Source organism: Heteronotia binoei, chromosome 7, assembly GCF_032191835.1.
Source record: "Heteronotia binoei isolate CCM8104 ecotype False Entrance Well chromosome 7, APGP_CSIRO_Hbin_v1, whole genome shotgun sequence".
Taxonomy (NCBI): domain Eukaryota; kingdom Metazoa; phylum Chordata; class Lepidosauria; order Squamata; family Gekkonidae; genus Heteronotia; species Heteronotia binoei.
This window is the reverse complement of record NC_083229.1, coordinates 99,765,761-99,772,877: the sequence shown is the minus strand read 5'-3', so window position 1 is coordinate 99,772,877 and position 7,117 is coordinate 99,765,761. Positions and strand designations below refer to the sequence as shown.

Here is a 7,117-nt window from a genome sequence, read left to right as displayed (position 1 = left end):
TATAAGTATGTAGTTACATTGTACAGAGAAGTAAGTTGCAGGCAAAATACATACTGACCTATTTGTGTGTATTTTTAAAAAAAATGAAAAATAACCATTTGTAATTGTGAAGTCATTCAAAGTCTTCTCTGAAACTAATTCCTCTCTCTTATGTCTAAATAGTTTATTTCAGAGTACCATTCAGTACTACTTAGTCCTCTGTTGCTGCCCTGCGGTCCTATCAACTGTCACATTATCCTTGAGAACAACTCAGAGACCATAAGTGAAAGGCCATTTAAACCCTGGATTTTATAGAGCTGTGAGGTTACTGAGGTTGTTCCTAGGATTTTTCTTTGGTAAAACTTTTTGGGCTTAATAGCCAGCTATCCCACAGAGTTACTCACAATATAATACATCTTTTCTGAAAAGATTTTAATGGTACACCATAAAGAAAGCAAAGGGGAGTTGGGAAAAAAAAACTGAAGTACATAGTCAGCTCTTGTGTATATGGCACATTATTAAAATATCATTAGATCTTCTCCCCAAGTTCCTTAAACTCCTGCAGCCTTCAAGTAAGGCCTTTGACCGGAATAGGAATTCTCAGGACAACTCAGGCTAGGCAGAAAGAGGCTGTGGGTAGGGAGTTGGCTATTCTACCCTTCCCAACCCAATTCAGTCTTTCCTAGTTAGTACATCTGTGGAGGCACAGTTGGATTGTATAGCAGTTACATTGCAAATACAACATTAGGGGGCTTTGAAGAATCTGTAAGGCATTAGTTGTAGCACCCAAGGTGGCCGTCACACCACTGTGAATTGAGGGAGGGGAGCCACTTGTTTGCTCCACACTGCAGCAACTGAGGGGGACGAATGTTAAGTAGCAACCACTGCTTCCACCAACAGAAGAATCTTGAAGCATATGTGGCATTTGCAAATCTCCTCAATCAAGTTTTCAGAAAGTCTATGAAGAGAGGGTTTGAATTCACACTCATGGTAGTAGGTGAATCTGGATTGGGGAAACTGGCACCAATCAACTCGTTATTCCTGACAGACATGTATTATCCAGAGTATCCAGGACCTTCACATGGAATTAAAAAGACTGCATAGGTTGAACAGTCAAAGGTTCTAATTAAAGAAGGGGGTATTCAGCTGGTACTAGCAATACGTGACACACCAGGATTTGGTGATGCGGTGGATAACAGCAATCGCTGGCAGCCTGTTATTGACTACATTGACAGTAAGTCTGATGAATATCCCAATGCAGAATTATGTGTGAACAGACTACAGAATACAGCATTACTTATATTTCATTGCTCCTTCAGGTCATGGACTTAAACCACTGGATACTAAGTTTATGAAGCGCCTACATGAAAAAGTGAATATCATTTTATTTATTGCCAAAGCAGACATGCTTACATTTGAAATGAGCCAACAGCTTAAGCAAAAAATAATGAAATAAATTCAAGAGCGCAGAAAAAATATATGAATTCCCATAAAGGGATGAAGAAGAAGAAAATAAGCTGGTTTTGAAGATTTAGGGTTGCCAGCCTCCAGGTGGCACCTGGAGATCTCCCACTATTACAATTGATATTCAGATGACCAAGATCAGTTCCCCTGGAGAAAATGGCTGTTTTGTATGGTGGAGCATTGTACCCTGCTGCGGTTTCTCCCCTCCTCAAACCCTGCCTTTGCCAGGCTCCTCTCCCAAACTCTGCAGGTATTTCCCATCCCAGAGCTGGTAAGACTATCCCAGCCTCAGAGTAAGACATCAGGGTTTTATTTCAGAGAAGTTTTTTTCAACACTTATTCATAAAAGCTAATTTTTGATAGAATACATGAGGGGCACATAGATTTATTATATTTTTTTCATGATGCACAAAGTTTTAAGAGTCTTTGCAGTCTTTGAACATGCTTCCATGTAGGGTTGCCAAGCCCAATTTTAAAAATATCTGGGGACTTTGGGGGTGGAGCCAGGAGACTTTGGAGGTGGGGCCAGGAGATGTTGGGGGTGGAGCCATAAGCAAGGTTGGAACAAGTACAATTGAACTCCAAAGGGAGTTCTGGCCATCACATTGAAAGGGACTGCACACCTTTTCAATGCCTTCCCTCCATTAGAAATAATGAAGAATAGGGGCACTTTCTTTGGGGGCTCATAGAATTGGCCCCCTTGGTTCAGTCCTTTAGAAACTTGGAGGGTGTTTTGAGGAAAGACACCAGATGCTATGCTGCAAATGTGGTGCCTCTACCTCAAAGAACACCCCCCCAGAGACCCAGACACCTGTGGATCAATTTCCCATTATCCCCTATGGGAATCGTTCTCCATAGGGAATAATAGAGTGCTCAGTAAACATTTCCCTCCCCCCATCCCGGTTTCTAAAGTTTTCTAAAGCAGGGAATGGCCTCCAAACCAAGGAATCCCCTTCCCCTACTTGGAGATTGGCAACCTTCCCTCTCTCTCTCTCTCTTTCTCTCTCTCTCTCTCACACACTTACTGCATCTGGTTACTTGCTCTGAAAACAAAAGCAAAACAAACAGAAGCTCCAGCTGACCTTCCCCATGAAGTGCTTCCTGCTCAACTTTAAAGGCACACAAGCAACAGAAACACACATTTTAAAATGAGAAGGAAGCCTGTAAAACCGGGGGATCTCTCGCTGGGACCTGGAGATTGGGAAGCTTACTTCCATGTTGGATTTAACACACAAGATCAAAATTAACTAACAAGACAAGTGGATGCTTGACATAGACCTGGTTAATTGTGAAATACAAACACCAAATTTTGCTACCACAGAAAACTTTTCAAAAACTGCATTAAATGTAAAGTTCAGGCCACCCATCATTCTAGCTCCAGTTCAATCCTAAACAGAATTACACTGTTCTAAGTATATTGAGCAGACTCTACATTTTGAGCAGACTTCGGAGGATGGTAGAAGACAGGAGGGCCTGGCATGACTTTGTCCATGGGGTCACAAAGAGTCAGACTCGACTGTGCGACTGAACAGCAAGTATATTGAAGCCAGCAGCCTTAGGAGGGTAGAAGTCTATTAAAGACTGCATGTACAATTCAATATTTTGCTGTCAATATGAAAGGAAATTCAAAAGACTACACCAAAGTTTTCTAGATGAAAAACAGGATACGTTTTTGTACAGTATTCCCAACTTAATTGGTATCCTTTAAAAAGAACTCTACTTTGTGGCTTCATTCTTATTACCAAGGCTCTGATGGACCATGTCCATAGCATTCTTTATTAAATATTCTGAAACAGCTGCTTCTGAGATTCTTCAGGATGAAATTAAGAACAAGTGTTATTGTGAGGTTGATACCTGCTGTGAATGCCTGATTTAGTTTCTAAAATCACATGTGGGTGATAAAATCCATCCATGTATAGTTTCCTTTTTTAAAAAAACACTCCTTAATTCATCAGTGTTTCTCATATTTGAGTCAATTAAAAGCACTATTGGGTTTGTTTTTTTAAAATTGTAGTCTGGGATTAAACTAAACAAAACGTAGAACCTTTTTCTCAGAAACATACAAATAGACACACTCTCTCACACTGTCCTTATTTAGATAATGGTAATATTTTGTTGAATTTGTGAATGGGTAATCAACTTATACCTTTTTGTTTGGTATTGTGTGGCTTGCGCAAGTGTAACATACTTCACTTATTAGCACCGGGGAATACAAATGTAATCAGTTATGCTGTAGCAATCTGCTATATTTCAACCAGCTTCTACAGACTGACACAGGAAAATGAAAGTACTGAACAGAGCAGTCGGGGGGGGGGGATTTTCCTCCATCCCATTATTAGGTTCTAGTTGGTTGAAATACAGCAGACAGCAACTCCCATGAGCAAATTGCCCCAGTGAAATTGCAAAAATGTGGGCTTGCAAGCTTTATTTTGGCTGCTTTGAGAGCGTGTATGTATTCACTTTCATTTAGTGGAAGTGCAAATGCTGGGGAACCCCATGAAGGCAAAAAGAGGAGGAGGAGGAAATGAAGACCATTTTCAGAGGAACTGCAGTGCTGTATTTTTATTATTTATTTGGAATGGGAAAGTCTCCCAACTCTACCTCCAAAGTCCCCAGATATTTCCTGAGTTGGACCTGGCAACCCTGCTTCTTGGTCATGTAGGGTTGACAGCTCTGGGTTAAGAAATAGTTGGAGATTTATTTATTTATTGTTGGGATGGAGTCTGAGGAGGAAAAGGTTTGGACAGGGCAGGGACTTCACTGGGGTATAATGCCATACAGTCCCCTTTTCAAATGGCCATTTTCTCGAGGTGAACTAATCTCTGTTGCTAGGAGATCAGTTGTAATAGCAGGAGACCTCCAGCCATCACCAGGAGGTTGGCAGCCCTATCATGGCATCAAAACTTTGGAATCCCCTTGACAGGGAAATGCATCTGTCTCCCTCTCCCTCTCCCTTTTGTTTTGTTTTGTTTGGTGTACCTCCCAGTAACTGTTATTGCTTGTCCTTCTTGGTTTTGGTGTTAAATGTGTTTATAATGCCTTTTATTGAATTATTTTACATATACTTTATTTTAAATGTTGTTTTAATGTTAAAATGTTTTGCTACCTTGGGAACCCTGTTTGGGTGGAAAGGCAGCATTAAAATATTTTAAGTAGATATATATCTAGATAAATAGAGATATGTAGAGATATAGATACCCATCAACACCAGCAAAAGGAGATATATAAATATATGGGTAATTGGATGGATGGATAAACATACAGATGAATAAAAGAAAGATGAATGTGTAGCAGCTAGCAGCAAAGGGAGAAAAAAGAAAGAAAGAAATGGCATCCATTACAGTGAAATTCACAGGATTATACCTGCCACCAGGCAAAAATAGTCCAAGGAGGAGCATGGGGGTGGTGGTGAGAATCCTTATGCAAGTCACTTTATGCAAGCGACCAATTCAATTTAAGACAATGAGGCAAGTAAACTGAAAGAAAGAGTAACTGCGTATGAATCTCTTTATAAATCCTAAAAATGCTATCTTGGCGGGGGGAAAAATAGTCACATAAGTAGAAACCTAATAAGGTCAAAACCCTGCTTTATATTTGCCCAATGGAAAGCAATAGCATTCTTTCACATTATGCACTGGATTTATGTGTGACAAGGCACCACTGCTTGACCCCAGAGCATGCAGATGCATAGAACATCAGTATGTAAAACTATGCTGTGCAAAAATGAAGGAACTGGCTTTATGCTTCCTTCAACATATCTCATATTCCTGATATTCTCAAAACAACAGTCAGATTTCTGAAGTGCAGGATGGATATGTACAGAGCTCATTTTGTATAAAAATAGGTGGTGGAGCTCATCCAGGGCTTGTTATGCAGCTGCACATACTGTTCGATTGACAAGGAGGTGGAACTCTCAGAAAGAGGAGGAGGAACTCTCAGAAAGGTTCAGGACCTGTGCTCCTGTGAGTTCCCACTGAATCTGAGGCCTGAATATGTATCATCAGAAATAGATATGCTTTGTTTTGAATTTTCTTTAGTAAAATTCATTCAGGTGGGTAGCTGTGTTGGTCTAAAGCGGCAGAACAAAATTTGAGTCCAGTGGCGACTTTAAGACCAACAAAATTTTATTCAAGATATAAGCTTTTGTGTGCATGCACACTTCTTCAGATACAGTGAAACAGAATTTCCTCAGCCATTACAAAAGGGGGGTTTAGTTTCCAGGAAGGGCTACTTAGAGTCAAGATGCATAAATAACTGGGCGATTATAGCTGATTGTAGCAGGAACTCCTTTGCATATTGGGCTACACACCCCTGATGTAGCCAGTCCTCCAAGAGCTTACAGGGCTCTTACTGGACCTACTGTAAGCTCTTGGAGGATTGGCTACATCAGGGATGTGTGGCCTAATATGCAAAGGAGTTTTTTCTTCCTACTACAAAAAAAGCCCTGTCAGTTGGTAAGATCTATGAATGGCAGTAAAATAGCATAGAAATACAAGCATTAACAAACAGATGTGAGAACGAAGTCCAGTGGCACTTCCAAGATTCAGTGGCACCTCCAAAGTTCAATTCTGGGTATAAATGAGAACGGAGAGACTTAGCATTTGTTAATACACACTGCTTCAGATACACTGAAATAGATTTCCTCAAATATTACATATAGATGATGGTGGGGGAGGGGGAGGGAGTGATTGTTAGTTGTCAGGAAGGGGGAATTAGAGTCAAGATGCATAACTAACTGAGCAATAAAAATTGCTAAGATTGGAGTGACACATTTGGTGAAACATGTGAATAGCAGCAAAACGGCATACACATAAAGGAATTATCAACACTGAATTTGAGACCAGTGGCACCTCTAAGACCAATAAAGTTTAATTTCTGGGTATAAGTGAGAACTGAGTGACTTAGCATGTGTAGTGAGATAAGAAGCCGATATCTCTGTTAAGCCCAGGGGGTTTCATTGTCCTGAGTGTTGTAATAACTTGTAATTCAGCACTCTCCTGTTCCAGTCTGTTTCTGAAATTACATTGCAATTAAATAGCTACTTTGAGGTCCTCCACTGAGTGCCCTGCCCTGGGAAGTTGTTCTCCTAAAGATTTCTCAGTGATTTGTGTCCATTTATCCTTTGACATAGGGTTTGACCTGATCGTCACCTTTAGAGACCTGAAGGGCACTGTTGGCATATAATGTCATATGCAATGTTAGAAGATGAACAAGTAAATAAGCCTGGGATGGTGTAGTTGATGTTAGGTTCAGTGATTGTGTTGTCTGGGTGTATGTGGCAGCAATGTTGGCATCTGTGTTTATTGCAAGCTCTGGTACAAGTGTCCATGAGCCCTGAGAGTTTATAAACTGAATCAATCAACCAAATTAGATGTTGTATTATTGTGGGCAAGTAGTTGTTTGAGACTGAAGTGCTGGGTGTGTGCAAGGAAATGTTTGCCCCCACAGTACCTGTGAAAGAGAACTGTCATTATCCAGTAGAGGTTGTAAGCCACTGATGATGCGTTGAACTGTTTTGAGTTGAGAATTGTATGTGACCACTAGTGGTGTTCTGTTATTGTCTCTTTTGGGCCTGTCTTGCAACAGGTTTTCTCTGGGTACCATTCTGGCTTTGTTAATATTTTTCTTGACTTCATCAGGTAGATACTTTAGTTCAGGGGTGGCTAAACTGTGA

General features: G+C 40.5%; 1 pseudogene; it reads left to right on the top strand.

Moving 5' to 3' along the window:
- Positions 1-846: 846 nt before the first annotated feature.
- On the top strand, positions 847-1,472 carry LOC132575549 (septin-7-like; annotated as a pseudogene).
- Positions 1,473-7,117: the final 5,645 nt, after the last annotated feature.